At 35.5% G+C, this 20,660-nt stretch overlaps 1 long non-coding RNA gene across 1 annotated transcript in view; it reads left to right on the top strand.

The window, feature by feature from the left end:
• Positions 1-4,175: 4,175 nt before the first annotated feature.
• Positions 4,176-20,660, top strand: part of LOC116668992 — a 294,519-nt gene continuing 278,034 nt past the window's right edge. Inside the window, exon 1 of the long non-coding RNA XR_004326343.1 lies at positions 4,176-4,674. This is a non-coding gene — a long non-coding RNA (uncharacterized LOC116668992). The remainder of the gene's footprint in view (positions 4,675-20,660) is intronic.

Below are 20,660 nucleotides of genomic sequence, written 5' to 3' on the forward strand. Positions count from 1 at the left end.
ATGAACAATTCTTGGATTCTCTGGACACTGATTATGTGCTACAATTCAAATCAATTCTGATACTAAATCCTCAGACCACAAGAATATCCTCACTTTAGATGCCAGTCACAACTATTGGGTCCCCAGGTTACCCACACTTTGTCCAACTTAGATGCTAATCAGGGTTTCCACACCCACACCCACACCCCCTTCCCTGAATTCAATAATTTGCTAGAATGGCTCACAGAACTCAGGAAAACAGTTTACTTTCTATTACTGGTTAATTATAAAGGATACAACTCAGAAACAGCTGTTACCAAACCAAACTCTGGTCCACTCTCCCATCTGCAGCAGTCAATCTCCTGACACCCTATTGTAGTGAAGGAAAGATAATGTTTATTTCAGGGTGCTACACAAGGAGAACTAACAGTTCATGCTCAGAAGAGTGGAACTGCCTGGTGGCTTTCAGGGAAGGCTTTTAAAAGACAACATTTGGGGTGAGGGGTGCAGCTTGTGGACTTTTTTCTGATTGGTTGATGGTGAGGTAACAGGGTAATGTTTTGGGGATCTTAATCATCAACCTTCTGGTTCAAACCAGTCTGAAGTCTACATGCTTGTGGTCTAGCATGGAGTCACCATCCTCCACCTGGATGGGGGTCTTAGGTTCTACAGAACAACTCACAGATACCGTCGGATTATTATGTATATCCCTTGAGGAGGAACTAGGACTCTGTTTTGTCACTGAGCCATTGTTTAAGCTTTTCTTGCTTGACTGCTTTTCTTTTGTTTCAGTTTTCCCTCGCTTCCCTAATTAATGACTTCTTGAGTCTGCTCTTTGGAGCTCAGGGAAGGCCTAGAAGACTGAAGCCTTTTTCTACCAACAGAAACAGGGGATATGGAGGGGCTTTTGTAAGTGGGAGGGCCCTGCAGTGTCCTGCTTGGTTTCAATCTCCCCTTTCTTTGATATTCCTTAATCCTGAGGGAAACAGAGGTGGGACAAAAAAGGGAATAAAATTTTGGATAGAAAGGTTAATCATAAACTCATCAGGGGAACTCGGTTTTAGGGAGACTTGGTTTCACAGCCAAATGGTAGAGATGCATTGGGCAAGTTATAGGGGAAGATTCCCATGGGGAGGAGGGACTTCCCCTAAGGAAGTTAAAGCTTCCGTGCTGTTTCTAGACACAACACCTTCCCAATCTCTAGATGTGTTCACTGACTTGGTGGTTCTCTGAATGCTATCATTTAGGAGTTTTTACAGTGCTTCCATTACATAGCAATGATTGATTAAACCATTGGCTATTGGTGATTAAACCCAATCTCCAGCCCCTTTCCCAGAGATCTGAGGGTAGGGCTGTAAATTCCAATCCTCTAGTCACATGATTGGTTCCTCTGGCAACCACCCCCCATCCAGAAGCTATCTAGCCCCAACCACCACCTCCCAAGAGTCACTTCATTACCATACACTAAGGTATAGTTGAAAGGGGCTTGTTATGAATCACAAAAGATGTTCCCTTTACTCCATCACTCAGGAAATTCTAAGGACTTTAGAAAGTCTGTGTTAGGAACTGAGGAAAAAGACCAAAATATGTTTACTCTAAGTACAAATAGTGGTGGGATCATGCATTGGCTGAGGGCTAGCCTGCTTTGGGGGTACATTTCTGTAAATACTGTCCACAGTTCACTCTATGTAGACGACTGTTGTTGGGGAACACAACCGGGTGGCTGGTCGGTGAGCCAGCAACACTTGGGTTGGTAAAAGTATTTACCAGTGATAAAGTATGACAATAAAAAAGGGTCTTATTAGAGTATGCTGCCATAGACAACTGTGGGCCACACGGACAAGAGGTGCCTGTGTAAGCCCTGAGGGCCAGTTGTTGGGATATTTCATAAGGTCGGGTCACAAGGTGCCTGATCGGCTTGTGCACAAGTCTCTGATTGGTTGTATGTACGGTAAGAAATTTAGGGTCTGTGAAGGGCAGTGGGGTTTAAGACTCTCATAAGGTGAGCTGAAACAAACCAGCCTGAGCTATTGTGAGATTAGGCATTACCTACGGCTATTAGTTTGTTAGGGGAAACACATCCAGTAAAGAATGTACTTTATGTGTTGCGGGATCACAGACAGACATCTGACAGCCCAGAAATGGGGGTCGTTGGACTTTGAAGGATGTCACTTGGGTGCGCCCACAACTATATACTAAAGAAAAGGAAAGTTTTAAACATTCCTATAAAAGGACACATTATAACTTCTATAACTTAAATTTTAAAATACATCCATCAGGAAATGTCATATTTACTCTAAATTTTTGCTGAAATCCAACCTACTGCTTTCTGTAGAACCATATGCTTGTTTTACAGGATCTAATAAAATGGTCTCAAAATTATGTTAGGATTTCATCTGCTTTACATGATAGTTCTATTTGTGGAATTAATGTCAATGCCAATTATATTAGAGAACTTGTCTCAAAATCACCAAAGAAAATTAAGATAGCCATAACATTTACAGAGCATGAAGGGCAATTTGACTTAAGCAACAATAGTAGTCACTGAATGTTAGGGTTTTTCAATAATGGTACTGAAATAAAATGTGTTGTTAAATGCTTTCCACATATGTGTTAATTGTAGAAATAGGTAAGCTTTCAAGACTGAGAGAATGGATAGAAATAAAGGCAATTGTGTACTTGCCAAAGATAATGATTTCAATTAACTTGAGAAACTATGATACAGTGTTTATTTACCACGTTTAAAAATGAAACCTCTAGTTTGGCGTTATCTATGGCACAAACCCAGTGATACGGGGCAAAGAGGGTTTAGTGTGACGCCTGTAGAATACTTACGAATTTATGGAAGAAAATTGTAGGGTGGTTTTCAAGTTAGGCAATGTAACTTGTAATAGAACATTCTTTTCCCCGGGATAATAAAACTGGAAAGCGAAGATAAGAGCAAGATGCGGTCACACTAGTACTCCTGACTTTCCATCCTGGAGGCTGCGCGGTGCCGAGAGCAGGCGAGACTGCAGGGCTAGAGAGGCTGTTCACAGCCGAGCGGCCCCGGAGGCCGGAAGTGCCTGGTACCCAGCAGGCGTTGCAAACCTCTGGATCCGGTCTCCCACCTCCAGTCGTTCCGGACCTGTGTCAGAGTGGAGCCCAGCGCGTCAGGACCGTTCCTGGCGAGCAGCTTGGTATCTTCTCCGACACTCTGGGCGTGTGGCTCTGACGGCTTGTTATTCCGTCTCTAAGAGGTCGCCAACAACCCGAAGAACAGGGATGAAAGGGTGCTTTCTCCGCTCCATGGTTCCAGGACACAGTCTGAAGCTGACTCGGGTATGAGGCTGCCTGCGGGCGTGAGGGGGTTTCACACCTGACTTCATCCATTGTGCTGGAAACAGACGAAGCAACCACGCCTGGATTATTCCAAACAACTTTTATTTCCTCAGTTTCTTCCTTAACCCTGTGGAACAAGAAGCTGCCGCGGAGGTGGGCGCAGTATAGGGGCTGCCTTCTTTTCTAGTCTCCTCCCCTCGATATAAAATACAGATGTAGGTATAGAGATATAGATGTAGATAGATAGATATTTCTTGTGGGGGAAAATACCTATGATTAATTTTAATCTAGTTAATGTGCAGTGAAAACTTGTAAGGAACTCAATGTAAGTAGGTAATATGGATAAGAGCTCAGGTGCTGGAGTCTTGTGGTTTCTCAGTCATGGGTCTACAACTTATTAACTGTGCGACCTTAGGGAATGTTATGGACTGAATGTACTTGTCCCCTCAAAATTGGTATGTTGAAGCCCTAACTCCTACTGTGGCTATGTTTGAGGATGAGACGTCTAAGGATGTACTTAAGTTTAAATGAGGTCCAAAGGGGCAGGCCTTAGTCCAATAAGGTTAGTGTGTGTGTCAGAAGAGACACCAGAAAGTTCTCTTTCCCTCTCCACCTCTCTCTCCTCTTTCCCTCCACAGAGCAAAATTCTTTTGATGTGTATTTTGACCTTTTTTGAAGGTGTGACTCAGATGTGACCCAACTGATGAATATTGTTTGATGTTTTCAAGGCTCTTAACTTGTACCCTAAATAACTGAATGCAAATTGTTAGTGAGACAATGACAAGAAGATAAAACAAAGAGTACAGAGTATATTGTCCATTTAATTATTTTAGCCCCAAACTTCAATATGAAATTTTGACTACAACCGGTTTGATTTTTTCTTTTTTTCGATGAGTTGATGTTTCAATGTCCTGGAGACAGAGATTGAGTTAATTTAGTAAAGCAAAGGTCAAGTCATTTATTTGTTGTCATAGAGGAGGAAATGAGTAATTGATTTGGTTAATATTATATTTTTTTAAACTGGTAATCCCTGTTAGTTTTAGACAAAACCTCAATGCAGTCAGGGGTGTTCTTACTAAGTTGATACTTCAACACATTGACGTAGATCATTGTATTGGCAAATTGCTTACTGCATTAGGTGGTTCTTTAATAAAATGGGACCTAGATTGAAAGTGGGTGTGCTTGTATGGGTTGATTGGAAATGGTTGGTGGGGAGGAGCCAGTTGTCTTCAGTTGTTTGACTGAGCTAATAAAGTTCCTGTTTTTCCTAAAAAAATTCCTAGGTTGTTGCTGTTGCCTTTGAGGACAGGATGCAATTCTTGTAAGGAAATAAGAAGCCTGAGGATACAGAAAGAGTATTGATGAAAAGACAAGGTAGGTAAAACAGATTTCTCTGAAAAAAATATTTATTTTTATATAATTTCTCTCCCTCTTAATTACCAAGTCTGGTTAGTTAGAGGTAGAATAAGAAAAATTTGGAGAGAGAAAGTGGGTTAAGAGTTTCAGAGTCATCAATAAGTAAGTTGTGTGTGTCTGTTTGCATGTTTTACTGTAATCTTACAATTCTGGAGCTTAGTAGCAGGAAATTCTATAATGAATCATAGATATAGTAGTATTTTAATAGTATAAATTGTATTCTCATGATGCTTATAATAGAATAATAAAGTCTTCTAATGAGCACTAGAAAAATTCTAAATATTAAACCAAGTAATGAAAAACTGTAGTTTTAAAATAAAACAGTTTATAATTCTGTAATTTATTTGACATCTTAATTAAATTATCTGAACTTAGTATTATAAGTTCTGTGTGTAATTAGATCATTCCTTTGCCTGAGAAAAAGATAATTCTTAAAAAGTTCTTTCTCACTTAAGTTATTATGAATAAAAGATACTAATGTACTTTATATGCACTTTATTAAGTCGTGCATAGGCAGGGGCAGAGAGAAAATTAGAAAACTTAAAAAAATGCATGCTAAAAAGTGATGCAAAAGTTGTTTTGTATTGAGTTCCCACCCATAAGTATCTGAGAGAGAATAAAAGTAACTAATATATCCACTTTTTAAATATTTCATTAAGAGTACTAGAAAGAAATGAAAAGACAAGAAACAACTTACTTCTTTGTAAACCGAGAGAGCATATTTGACTGCAAGCTTTTAGTATCTACAAAAGCTGTTTGAAGGTGGTATTAATATCCATTAATATTTCCCAAGCAAAGCAAGGCAAATCAATGGGAAAAATACTGCAGTTCAGAACATTTGGTAAAGCAGCTGTTTTCAAAGAGATATTGTAAGTCAATATCTTTATCAGTAATAAACATTAAAAAGAACAGAAAATACACTGAAGTTGTAAAGTGTGAAATTCCTAGGAATAATCTCAACAAAAACATGTAAGACCATATGAGCAAATAAAAAACCTATGAAGGAAATAAATAAAATAATATTTTTTTCTCTTTTGTATCCCTAATGCTTTGAAGAGTGCTGGATTCATAGCCCATGAATAGTTGTTGAATAGCTGGTGAACCAACCTTGTGGAATATGTAGAAAATAGTTTGGGAAGTGCTTTCATGATATAAAAATATCGCAATGTTGACATTCAGTATATACGTATAATACATACAAACAGTGAATACATATGTGTATATATATGTGTGTGTGTGTTTACTATAAAATGAATATCCTTTTCAAGGTTGTATCAGCATTCTACATTAATAAAGGTATGTCATTCTAGTATTTAATCAAATAGTCAAGACATTGTTTTCTTTAGTCATTGATCCATCAGTCCACTGATCTTTTGATCTGTTGATCCATCCTTACATGCATACATATAATTAAGTTTTTTGACTTTTATAAATGTAATCTGGTATTATCAGTCTGTTTCAGTAAGGGAAACATAAATGGTAACCACAGAGAGAGTTGAAAAAAATAGAGTATTGCCATCAAAGTCTAGGAAAGGGAGAGTTTCAAGGAGCTGAGATGAGTCCATGAAATTGATACAGAAGGATTATGTCTTGGTAGTATTCTGTTGGTTTCATAGCTTAGGATGCTACTGATGAATTTCAAGATAAGTTTCAGTAGGTTCATTAGGTGCGAGCCAAATTCAGTTGAATTAAAGGTAAGTAGGGTGAGTTCAAAGTAAGGATTTGAAGATGTGGCATCCTTATCAGTACCACTCTTACAGCTGGGAAAGAGTGGCCTCTGCTCTCAGACCTACATTATTAAAGGACACACATATCACAAGCACATAGATTCTCAAGTTTGTTAAAGGACACATGAGCAGTACTGTTATCACAGATCTGTAACTCAGTGCTCAGGAACACAACCTAGTTGTGATAACCAAAAATATCTCTAGACATTGCCAAATATCTCCTGGAGGACAAAATTGCCTGGTTGAAAACCACTAGTTTCATCTTATGATGACCCTTGTTGTTAAATATTGTTCACCACTGAAATTACATGCCATACAATTATTTTACTGTCTTTTTGTATAAATTTTGTTTTTATTGGAGTTAATAACTGCATTGTGTGTATGTCTTCGCTTCATTGTATACATAAATTCACTGACAGAGTTGTAAAATACCTCTTAATATATCATTTCGGTTTTCCTGCTCCAGTATGGACTGGTTGCTCTCTCAGTCAGATATACAACTGTCAGTTTGCAACTTCTCCTTGTCATACTAAGAATTTCTATACCTTCCTAATCTGATAAAGGCCATTTCTTGGATTCATATGTATGGGTTATAAATTGCCCTTGGCTGCTCATACATAAAAGACACCAAAACAACAGGCGCTTACACAAGCAATGAGTTGACTTTTTGCTGGTATGAAAGTAGCAGAGAGCTAGTTCTCTGCAGTTATGGTAGCTCCAAAGTCATCAAGGATCCTGGCTGCTTGTCTCTGTTACTCCATGCTCATGCATGGTTTGGATGGTCAAAAAACATCTGCTCCATCTCTGCTGTCACATCTGCACTCAAAGCAGGAAACGGGAGCAAGAGGTGGGGAGAAGAGAGGAAGGGTGCTTGTATAAAATTTGATTTGATTTGATTTTTGTATAAAATCTGGTGTTGGAAATAACGTTCCTTTAGATTAAAATGTTGAAACCATTCCCTCATTATCTCTGGCTGTCAGTGTTGCTATTGAAAAGTCACATATTATTCTGATTCCTTATTCTTTGTTACCATTTTTTTTCCTCCTCTGGTTGCTTTTAGCATCTTTCCTTTATCTTTACTGTTTTTAAATTTCGTGACAGTCACCTTGGTTTGGATTTTTTTCATTCATTGTGCTAGACACTTGGAAGATGTTTTCAATCTGGAAACTCAATTTCTTTTGGACAATTTTCTTGTAATATTTCCTTTTAAAATATTTTTCTCATTTAAAAATTAAAAAAAAATTATTGGTGTATAGTTGACTCTTACAGTATAATATTTCTATGATAATTTGCTCCCCTCTACTTTTTCTGTGCTTTGACTCTGAATGTTAGTGCTCTAATTAGTTGAATGTTGGAATACCTGGATTGATACTATGATTTTCTCTTTTTTTCTCCTTTGTTTTTCAGTTATTATCTTTTTGATTCTGTGTTTCTTTTTCTTTTTTTTTTTTTTGGTTCTGTATTTCTGATAAATTTTTCCAATTTTATCTTCCAACCCTTCTCTTGAATTTCTTTTTTTTTTTTTTGCTGTCCAGTTATATATATATTTTTCTTGGTCTCTGTTTCTATTTTATAGCAATCTGCTTTTACATCACAATTTCAATAACTTCTCATTTCTCTGAGACCATTAACAATAAAGTATTCATACTTTCTTCAGCTTTCCAAGGTGCCTTTTTCCTGTTTACTTATTTTCTTTTCTGTTTTCATTAAGGAACATCCCTCAAATATCTTGTAATGCTTTGATAATCTCTTCTTTTTTAAAAGTGAGGTGCTTAACAGGTAACTGGAAGCTCTCTGTACAGAGTGTTTCATCTTCTTATAGCACTATTTGCTAGGAACTTTACCATTCTTTGGGAAAAGCCTAAAGTCAATATCTTTAGATATATATTTTTTCCAGTAGTATTTTTCTAATTTTGTAATATATGACTAATGTGGAGGATTTCCTATTCAAATTATTTTTAGGAATTACATTGCTTGACTTGTGAGGCACTGTGCAACATATTTTCTGCTATAAATTTAGTGATATGGCCTTATTATTTGGATTGTACTGACTGTACTGTAGTGCATTTTGCACTTTGCCTTAATTTAGCTCAGTATATGCCCATTAAGTGCAAGCCACTTCTCTGATCTCACAGTGTTTCAAATGCCGTATGGAAATAGTTGCTTTTGGTTTTTGATTATTTTGAAAGGCATCAGTGAAAAGCTGTGGTAAAATATAAGGTAGAATCCCTGCGTAAAGGAAATTACTCTGTTTCAGCTACCGTATCATGTGTCTTAAAGAAATGCTTACTCATATTATTAAAATGTATGTTGCATTGTATACCCCAAGTGTAGAAGACTTTTTTTGCGCCCTAATGAAATAGATTACACATAACCAGATAACAGCAATGAGATTTGGCTTTAAATTTTCAGATGTTAAGGAAAAGAAAAAAAAGAAGAAACGCAGAAAGTTTAACAACCTTTATTTGTATTTTTTGACAAAAGGAAGATGTGAGAACAGTTTTTTTTCTGGCAAAAAAAAAAAAAAAAAAAGAGTGGAAATTTGTTTCTTGAGTTCTTGTACAGAGAACATCTAGGAATAAAATCTTCAAACCTAAAGAAACATTGTCCCAAACTAATGGTTCTTGTATCGACCTTTGATAGAGGCAAAGAACATTACATTAAGTTGTGCCTTAGTGAAAGCAATTCTTTGAAGGGCTGAGATAATGTGGTAAATGTGCTTTACTGTCTGATGGTTTGATACAGGAATGGAGCTTAGGGAATCAGACAAAAGGATGTCAGCACATTCATTAGACTCCAGTATCATGAGTGAAGGGAAGCTTAAGATTCTATAAAATTTCGATAGGTATTCAGGAGTGTGAAATAATCATCATTATATCCCTGTAACTGAAATTCTTTATGGTGTTTATACTTTGTGATAGAGTCTCAGGTTTTCCTAGATTTGGGAAAAGATATCCATTTTTATTTTATTGCACACAGAAAAATTTATTCTTGTTGATATCCAGGAAGCTGAATAGTCAGAAAGTAGACGAATGAGTTGGATACATATATATATTCTTTTAAAATAACCTCCCAATTCAGAAGCATAGATTAAAAGACTTGTGGTTATGAATTTGTAGCATAATTACTATTTTCTTCCAAATTCAATGCTAAAAAATTTAGACAACTATCTTCATCTACTTGGACTGCCATAATGAAGTACCATACACTGCATGGCTTAAACAAAAGAAATTACTTTTCTCACAGTTTTATAATCTAGATCAGGGTGTTGTATGGTTGGAGTCTGGTGAGTACTCTTTTCCTGACTTGTAGAAAGCTGCCTTTTTCCTGTGTTCTCACATGACAGAGATAGCAAGATCTCTAGTGTCTCTTCTTATAAGGGCACTAATTCCATACTGAAGGCCCCACCCTCTTTGCCTCCCTGAAACCTAATACCTCTGAAAGGCTCTGTCTTCAAATACCATTATATTGGGGGTTAGGGCTTCAACATATGAATTTGGGGTGATACTTTCAGTCCATAGCAACAATATTACCTGACTTTCCATGTCGAGTATTCTAGGTGACTCTTCTAGATTTCCCAGCAACCAGTGTTTGCAAACCATGATGTGTGGCCATCTGTCTGTCTGATTGAAAGTACCTGGGTTCATTCAGGAGGACTTATGCCTCCTACTTTGGCTGCCCCTCCCTGTTTTTTTTTGTTTTTTTTTTTTTGTTTTTTTTTCCAGAAAGATCATAGCCAGCAGACTCATTGTTGAAGAAATCTGGGAATTTTTGGTTAAATGACTGGTAGATCTGATGGGAAAAGAAGCAAAAGAGAAAGTTAAGGATCAATGTAGAATTTCTAAACAGACCCTATATCAAACATACTTTCTTACCCACTTCCCATTAAACATAAAAAGAAATACATAAACTTATCATTCTAACTGGTTATTACATTTCTCTTTTACCTAAACATATGCATACATATAATGCAATATATGTAGAAAAATGCCCCCAATCCTTTTATTTTGCAGAGTTCATGTGAAACCACAAAAAAATATAAAATTTATCACATTCCTTTGAACAGAATCTCAATTTTTAAAATTTCTTTGCCACTAACTTCAGGTGGATGCTAGAACTAAATACGTTAGGCATTGGCATCTGTATCTGTGAATGGCCATTTGTCCCCAGAAAAGGAGCTCAAATCATGTCAATAGGATTGACCACATGTAAATGTAATGCTTAGTCTTTGATGTAGAAAATAGAGTGGTAACTTTAAAATAGGCTTACATCACTTCACATTCTTAAAATACATTGTTTAAGTTCTTGAGACCAAAGCAGTGGAAGAGTGTGACTGGTTTCATTTCTATATGTGCTATCTGCAGACTAAAACAGTGTTTTGTTTTGTGGGTGGTAATAAATATGTCTTAGAATTCATGTACCTTATTGTTTGTGTTTATAAGAGCTAGTTAGGTTAGAAGAGTGAAGATTGATTTATATTCATCTGTAGGTGTCTCGTTGGGCTGTGAGTTCTCTGAGTGAAGGCTTTATAACATTTGACTCTGTGCCCCCAGAATAGTTTTTGCATGAAATAAGGACTCCATAAATGATTACTGACTGACTGAATAAACCTCTCCAAAATATCTGAACAACTACATAATTATGTTCAATGTTTTAGTTTGATTTAATGACCAATAGGGATAGCTCATGGTCAAATAAATTGATGTGCATCAAATTTAGAACAACTTACTTTGTTTTATAGCAACTTATTTTATAGTAACTTATTTTGTTTCTGTGGCAATTACTTATAAGGCTTTCTATTCATCTGACTTAAAGACCAAACCCATACTTCAACCAAAATATTAGAGAAAGCTTTACTTTCTTGTTGCTAGTTTATTTTCTTTCTTTTATATTATTTTGAAGATTTTTGAAGATTACCCTGAACTCAAAAAGTATTTCCAACCTTATTGAAGATTCCGGATGGCAAGTCCTTGATTGAAAAATGCCAATGGTGGTTAGTTAGTGTTGGCTATTTCTAATGCACTTGTAGAACATTAGAAACCTCAGGTTTCTTTTTAAAAATTACAAGTGCATTTTCACAGAAACTCTTAAAGATAGACCAAGATGATTACGAAGTCAAGGTCATTTTGCAAGGGTAAAATTCCTTATTGAATTCTAGTTAACCTGAGCATTCTGGTCAGATGCCAAGTCAGATAATTGCTTTATACTCTGGTAAATTTCCTTCCTGGGTTAGACTGCATTTACTTAATTTTCTGATTTCTTCTAGGGGTGAATAACTGGTAAATATTGGTGATGCTTTATCACAGACATGGTTGTAATCTGGTTATGTGAGAAGAGAGATATGTGTGAAAGTTGTAGAATTTTGTATCTTTTTTATGTTTCGTTTTTGGGAGTTAATGAATTCATGGCACTTCTTGGAGTTTATGAGTTCAGTTTGGTGGAGGAGGATTCAGAAAGAAATACCTTATTGCTTTATCTCAAAATGGAGAATTGGGGTTCCTGCAGATGAAATGCAGTAGTATATGATAGCAATATCATCATAGCAATTATTTATAAGCAAAGCCTAATCAATCGTTTCTGCAGGTGTTAGTTGTGGCAATGTCAGGAGTAGATGAGGAGAGTTTATTAGGTGATTGAATAGTGCGGGCACCATTGCCTTGTGGTTAGAATGGGATTCACACAGCGTTGGTTTCAATTCCCAGTTCTCTCTCTTAGCAGCTGTGTTCTTTTCAACTTTTCAAGTTACGTTTCAGTGTCTTGCATGTAACAGTTTTACAATAAATAGAAGTTATTGTCATTAGCCAATAAAACACTAAGGTGCTTTTCTGAAATATTCATAGTTTTCCAATCAGTATTTGTCTTCAACATTTTTAGTTAATGTCAGACTGAGTGCTTTGTCGGGGTGAATTCTTTATTCTGTGATTTTCCTATTCAATTAATCCGATATCCTTCATTTTTGGTTTACAAAGCAGAAGCCTCTAAGGGTTAGAGATACAAATGTTTGCATACTATATATTTATATTTTTGTTAGGTGTTTTAATAGAAGAAACATTGAAAAAAAAAAACCTCCTAACTGTAGGAATATGGCCATTCCTTCTACATTTTGGTCATATATTCAGGAAGATAGTTATGGTAGCTGATAGAGAAATTAATGGTCCCTGAGGTGCTGGTCTGTGTGTCTTGGAACATATTCAGATTTGCCGTATAGATTATATTGCCTGTTTAATTTTACATAATGGAGGCACAGGTGGGATTGAGTTTGAAGAGGAGTAAGATCCTGAGGTTTCTTACTCATCTTTTCATTTGCTGGGGAGTAGGAAGGCCATATATAAACCAGTCAAGTCTAATAGATATGTTTGGTCTGGTCTGTTCTTGAGATTATCTTGAACTTAAGTCTTTGATTCTGAGGTCAGAAATTCTAGCTTTGTTATTTATTACCTCTGTGACCTCCTATGAGTTACTGGAGTTCTCTGGACTTAGTGTCTTTATCTATAAAATGTAGTATGTTCCACATTGTTATAAGTTTTATCTGGAACTCTGTTACCTAGATCATGCAAGGAAAGTCTTGTTTTAATTCATAGTGCAAATTGTCTGTTCAAAAAATGATTGATGGTCTCTGAATCAAGTTTTTGAGACCTAAGAATGCAAAAAGGCAACTGAAAGTTGTTGAGTAAGCTCATACTGTGTATGAGATAGATGTTGGACAATTATTATATACGTTTATCTCATTTAATCCACCTAGCCATCATGTTGAGTAGGTCTCCTTATCTTCAGGTACCGGGGGTAACTAAGTCTTAGGCTAATTTAGTAGCTTGTTCAGTCACACAGCTAGAGGCTTGTAATGCCAAAACTTTACTCAGATTATCTATTATCAGACACCAAATTCTATCCTCATGGAATGTATTATGTTCTTGGGTCTGTGTTCTTTGCTGCCACCAAAATACTTCATCATTTCCTACTGATTGATATTCCTTCTTATGCTGAACTTGTTTGTTTTACTTTAGCCTGCTTACCTGCTTGATTTAGGGTTTGTAAGTATGTATCTATCCATTTTAAATGTCAGGAAATCCATGCTATTGATTTTCTGGTTAGCAGATGTAGTAAAGAGGAATGTGATTTACACTGGTTATTTCACAGCATTATTGTTTAACTTCAAAAGTGAACACATTCATTTCATATGCATTTAATAAGTGAAAGATCAGTGGTCTCAGATTCATTGATATCTTCTCGAAAAAGCATCAAATATTACAGAGATTTACTAATATTTTTCTCATTAAATCACATATGAATTTATTCTATACAGAGGCAAGGCCTGCATATCTGTGGCAGAATCAGGCATGGCTGAAAGATGAAGTCATTCCTAGTTGCCAGGGAATATTAGTAATATGACTCCCAAGAGTGGAATTGCTGTTATCTCTGTGTCCACCTGCCAAAAGTCTTATGGAGAGGGCACAGAAAACTAGAAATTCTGCAGCTGCAATAATATGTCAGCTCCAGAATGATTTGAAATTGGAAAAAAAGCAGAATTATTGATTTTGAGATATTTTGATATGTCAGTTCCAGCCTTGACCAAATCCAATCTTTAATGAAAAATGGAGAATTCAGACACAAAGTAAGTTAAATTAATTTGTTGTTCTCCCTCCCATTTATAGCTAAATTTATATTTTCTATTTGAAGTTGGTGGAAAGGTAATGCAAAGCAAATATTTCATAAACTTAAGTAGATAAACCTATATACAGAATGCAACTAAGTTTGGTGTTTAAAACAATGTTTAAAAACCTTGAAAAGCTTTATTAAAGACTTAACATAGGCAACACAAAAATAAATTGCTTTTATATTTCAGGTTATAGATAGATTGAAAATAAAATTGCCAGTCATTCCAGAGTTTAAAGCTTCATGGATAGTGTTAAACCCGTGCTTGCCTCTTATTAAACAGAATTTATGTAACTTGGGAGAATACAAGTGTGCTCTTGGCTCTTTGGATGTGGTCCTTTTGGATTCCTGCCCTTTACCACTCATACACCCTGCCCAAATCGCAGCAAATAACCCTATGTCAGAAGGAAAACAGGAACTACTTAACATAAATTCTCTCAACTTTCTGCCCTACTACCCATTAATTTATCTACTTTTATATACTCCAGGTATAGAGGGAGAGGGCTAGGACTGGTTGTTTTCTGGTGCTCTGTGCCGCATCCTCTCCTGCTACCTGCCTCTAGTTCCTTATTATATCTTTTATCATTCGACCTCTTCTTTGGTATTAACCTCTCCCACTTCACTGGTTCCTTTTTTCAATTTATAAATACTCATTAATTCACCAGCTCTTTACTAAGAATCTGTTTGGTAACAAGCTCTTTTCTAGGCACTGGAGATATAGTACTATTTGAAATAGACAAAAATATCTGCTTCCATGGAAGTTAGATTCTGATGAGTGGAGAAAAGATTTAAAAAATAAATAAATAATATAAGCACATGATGGTAGGGACTAATGAAGAATTCACTACAAAATAAGGTAGTCTGGAAAGGCTTCACTGAGAAGGTGGTATTTATACAAAGGAAGCTAGAGTGTGGAACACGTAAATCTTGGGAGGAACATTTTAGCAGAGGAAACATGAAATAGAGAGGAGCATGCCTGCCATATGCAGAGAGCAACTAGGAGGTGGAGGTAGCTTGAGCAGTCAGTGAAAGAAGGTGGTGCAGACTGTGCAGGGCATTTTTGGCAATTATATGAACTGTAAAATAATAAAAAAATATATAAATTATAAAGTAAGAGGGGAAATAGAATCATAAGAATGCTCAATTAATGTAAAAGCATGCAAAAAAGAAAATAAAAAAGAACAGATGGAATAAATAAATACAGCTAGAAAGCTGTAGATTTTACTGCAACCTATGAGTAATCACAAAGATGCTCTAAACCCCCCAAGTAAAAGACATACACTGTTAGATTGGGTGTAACAGAAAGACTCAATTCTATGCTCTCTACAGGGAGCCCATTTTAAAAATAGAAAAAAAAAAAAGAATAAAATATTAGGATTGAAAAATATATACCATGCAAATAATAAAAAGAAAGCTAGAATTAAACTAGAAACAAATAATAGATTTGTACCCAAACCCCAAAAGTACCCAAAGCTCACAACCCTCTGTTGACTCACCTGTGATCACCTCTAGCTATGCTTCTACAACTCTCACATCCTATGGCTAAGGGTCAGCAGAGGACTATTACTGAGTCCTCTGATCCACTCCTCATTGGCTTTAGCTCTTAATTTCAGTCATGCTCCTGTATTTTTGACTTGAGATTCATCTTGATTTCCTTATCTTGATCCTTGGTATAATTTAGGACTTTGGATAAACCATACCATTGTCTCGTTTTGCTCTCCACTGCTGTGAGTGGGATGCCCCACACAACTGTGACCCCCAAACCCTCAAATTGCCACCCACATGCTTGATCCAGACCCATAATATTAACACTTGAAAGGTGTTACCCAGAAGAGTCAGTTACTCTCTAGTTTACGCTCTTAGTGTATCTTGCTCATAATTAAATGAAATAGAGTGTATAAAGAGTTTGTGCAATCCTCAGCATGTGGCAAGTTTGCAATAAATATTCGTTGTTAGTATTAATATAATTTTTTTTGTCTTTTTCTTGTGATTGTTATATTGCTATATTTGTTCTATTTTAATTTTTGGCTTTCTATTAAACTTGTTTAACTTTTGTATTTACCAGGCCCCAATTACTCAAAGTATAAAACTGGAGTTTTCTTCAGATTTCTCTGTTTTTTTTCATGTCATTGATTAGTATAGAGTGTACCTCTTGAATGTCTATCATGTTTTTATCATCATCTCTGTTCCTATTGCTCCCATCTCTTTATGCCTTTCCTGAGCTAATGCAATGTTTTCCTAACTAGGTTCCTTTTCTTGAAGTCATCCCCTACCATAATTCCAGAAGTAGATATCCAAGATAGGATATGATCTCATGTGTAAGACACATTATCCATTCTCACTGGGAACGCCATGAATCCCGTCATTGTATCCTCCTTCTGAGTAACCAGTCTCACGTCTGATTATTTCATCAAATGCACTCATCAGTGCCACACTACTTGCAGTTCTTCCAAATTACTTACATCTTTTTGCTTTTGTACATATTTTTCCACAAGAAAGCTTTCCTGTTTGTTGGTGTGAATGCAGTGTAAATTCCTCCTCATTTCTAGAGCCTTCACTGATAGCTAACTCCCGTTCTGTCCTGTTTAGTAACAACACTCCAGATATCTCATTCTATGTGGTACTCCTTTTGGTACTTAACAAGTATATTACTGTTTTAAATGCCTGTGTCTATTTTCTCCTCTAGCTTTTGAGTTCCTTAAATTCAGGCATGGCTGGAATCTTATTAATCTGCTTCTCCAATTCTTTGTCCAACCCTGGACACATGGAAGGTTTAAATAAGAATGATTGAATAAATAGAGTGCAATAGAATGGGCTGAGCTAGTTTCAGTAATTTCCCATGAAACTTTCCAGACTTGTAATTCCATAATGCTTTGAAATTAAGTGAAGACAAAGATCAACTTTTAAAATTTGTTCAGATTATCTAGATGTATAAAACAAACCAAATATTATGTAGTTTCTTCATTTTCAAAGAATTAAACTCATCAATAAATTCTTTGTCTGGATTTTCTAGCATTGTACCAAATGTAGTCTGTAGATATATGTGAGTTTAAATGTTTTTAAATATATGTACACATGATTTATTCTTTTACTTCCAAAAATTGGCAGAAATTTGAAGTGGCTATCAATCTTTGGCTGTAAAAAAAATGCCTTCTGTGCATAAAATTGTAATTCTATACTTGTGAGTGTTGAAATCATTACAAAAGACTCTCTGTAGTAGATACAGTTATTATCTCTATTCTACACACAAAACAAAGTCCTGAAGATTTTAACAAATTTACTCGAAATCTCACAGTTGTTAAATAATGGAGCTGGAATTTCTATCCAGTCTTATGCTGGAGCTTGTTTTCTTTACCAATGTAGCCTATTTACCCCCTAAATTTCACAGAAAAAATATGAATAGTTAAAAAGCATATGAGCTAAATCATAGTTCAGTGTAACAACCTGGAATATTGTGGGCAGTACATGATTATTGCCCAAAGAATGGTAAAGACGAAGTCTTTGGGTTTATTTTGGTACTGTATAGTACTCTAAGACCACCTTCTATCTCTTCTCTTATAATGTGTCTCCTTTAAATACTCCCCACGCAACTCCAATTTGATAGCAAAGTCCAGAATTATGCAAATTTACTCAAAGAATTTTTCCTGTACACATTTTAAAAATGTACTGATTAAAGTTTTGCTTTTTTGGAATACATTCATACACTAATCCCCTGCTTGTATGTTTAAATCAGTTAGCCTACCCACTTGTGCATCAGGCTTAAAATGATAGCTTTTGCTGAATTTTTGCCAAGTAAATCAGTCTAAAGTTCTTAATATCTAGCAAATGAGTGCCAATCAAATAGCCTTACAGTAATAACAAATGTCTGGCTGTGACCTCTGAAAGACAGCTTTTTAATATATGTTCTTGCACTACATCTTCATTTTTTCCCTTATTTTAATGTTCCACTCCATGGTACCTTAGAAGTTCACAAAATTCCAAAGTAACTGCATTCAGTCTGAATGAATAGGATTCTGAAGATTGATGATGCAGCCATATGACTGTATAAAAGTGAAGTCATGTGATGATGATTTTCTTTGATTGTAAGAAAAAGGCTTTTTAGAAAATCAGTTGAGCATTTTTCCTCCCTGTTTCAATGTAGATCACTACTTTAGTTATAGCTTACATTAGGTTTTGTATAGAAAAAAAAAAAAGGAAGTTTTGTTTAGAAGTGCTTTCCGTGGTTGATTTCAGTTGTACTGAAAGAACAACTTCAGTAGGAATAATTTTAACCCTAGCTTTCCCAAAGAATTAACAATTTAAAAATATAAATAACCTTCAAATAAGGGCATTAATTCCATGAGTATTTAGACTGGTGTAAACACTTTTAATTCAAGGTGAGTCTTTCTAGGAGAAATTGATTCAGATGGTTTCATGTATAGACTTCATAAAATCTGCAATACATATAAGGGCATAAGGCAGGAAAGAAGTAAGTCTCAGCCTTGTAAAATAACTTTTATTTGCAACACAAGATTTGAATACAGGTGGTGCAAATCCCCAAGCAAAAAGTGCACAGTCAAGTTTACAATTTTATGAAACCTCTTGACTGTTGGAGTTTATTTTGAACATCTCTGATTTGATTTTCCCTTTGTGAATCTGTTTACAGAGAGGCAAGAAGTCCTTGATGTGACAAATTTGTTACTTTCCAAAATAGCTTAGTACATTTTAGATACGGTGGTGATTGCCTGATTGACTCCAATATCTGTTGTAATGTGCAATTTAATTTCTCTAGCACCCAGATTATATTAAACATTGAAAACTGCCATATTGTTTCAGAGTTTTTAAATAAAAAGGAGAACCTCATCCATAAGAATTTCTGAAGTGCATGTCCTTGCCTGTTAGGATGTAAATGTAGATGCAAACCCACTAATTTGTGAGTCACATGGCGATGGTTCTAATTCTGAGGATGTTACCTCTCTCAACTTTAGTTTTTTCGTTCCTAAAAGAGAAAAACATGCCTATATAATATGGCTGTTTTGAGTAAATTTAAAAAAAATGTCAAAGAGTGTTGCAGATTACCCTTATAATGCAAGTGTTAATCATCAGTCATTTTTCATAGTAAATATATAATTATCAAGTTAATCTTTGTTCAGCCAGAAAGTCATTTCTACTTTTCCTCTTAATATCTAGGTTTTCATTTGCTTATTAGCATCTAAGGAAATTTTCCAAATCTGGTTAATTCACCCTTTTTCTGATTGAATGTTGGCACTTCACAATTGGTCGCTACTTACTTAATTCCAACTTTTGGAAACTCCCAAGCCTCAGTCATCTACTTGAGTAACTTCTGGTTGAGTTGAAACCTACATTTGAGACAACTGAGTGTTTTAAAAACACAAATTTCTTACAGATTTGGAAAGGAATCCCGAAGTCCGAGGGAGAATAATTTAATATTTGAGTTTGTCATCCTTTACTAGGATACCATCATTTAATAAAATATTTTAGAGTTGCTTTTTTGATGTAAAAGATTCTGCCTGATGTAACAGATCCTAACATCTTTGTAATGGATTGCTATAAACAGCTTATGAAAAGAATACTACCAAAAGACATTTTTTAATTGATTTCTTTTTGATCTGGACATCAGTCGATGTCTATAATGAGACCTGCTATGTTAAAAAAATTATAGAAGAGTTGATTAACTATTGACAGAAGGTAATCCCAGATTACATGAAGAGTAAAGTCAAATTAGAGATGGCAGCTGAATTTAATAAATTTGAGAGCAGTTGGAAAAAACCACAATTTTATGAAAACATAATAGTCATCTTGAGGTCTCTAAAGCTGAGACAGTGTTTTAAAATGCTTTTATGTACTGTATTAAGCCTTACAGAACACAGTATTTATCAATTTTCTTATTTTATCAATTAATTGATTCTAAAGAAGAAACCAAAAACCTACATTGTATTAGTTTTTGTGTCAGGAATGAAGAAAGTGCTATTTTAAAATTAGCTACATGTTTTCTGCATGTACATACAATTAAAAAGTGTTGATAATAAAGTGTTGCAATATGAGCAGTTTTAATGCAGTGTATTTTTATTGTTCACTCATCAGAAATTCATCGCCAAGTAATATTGACTTATTGGGTCACATGAGCAAATTCTGAAGCTTTGAACTCCTTTGTATCTAAATGAGATGACATCTGTTGAGTTGGGTAGGAGAATTCTCTGGATGGTATTGCTGGGTTGCCTAGCAATCAGTCACGTGGTGTGTTTGGGGAATTAGGTAATGAACAAGAAGTCTGACAAGAGAGAAGCCACGAGATCTTTTACAAAGGCTAATTATATGTACATTAGCATCTGCTTTAACTTCTACTTGAGTGTATAAAGTAATTGAAACTAGGCCAACAGTACTTTTGGATAAGCTTTACTATGGAGAAAGAGGGATCTGGCGACAGATGTATTGAGTTACTCATATGACACTTTTAGAAAATAAAGATCACGTTCTTAGTAGATTTCTGAGAATCCAGGAAGATATTCAGGTGTCTGTAATATGAATTGTAATGACCTTGGGTAATAACATTTGAAAAGATGT

The sequence above is a fragment of the Camelus ferus genome, chromosome 15, assembly GCF_009834535.1.
Source record: "Camelus ferus isolate YT-003-E chromosome 15, BCGSAC_Cfer_1.0, whole genome shotgun sequence".
NCBI lineage: Eukaryota > Metazoa > Chordata > Mammalia > Artiodactyla > Camelidae > Camelus > Camelus ferus.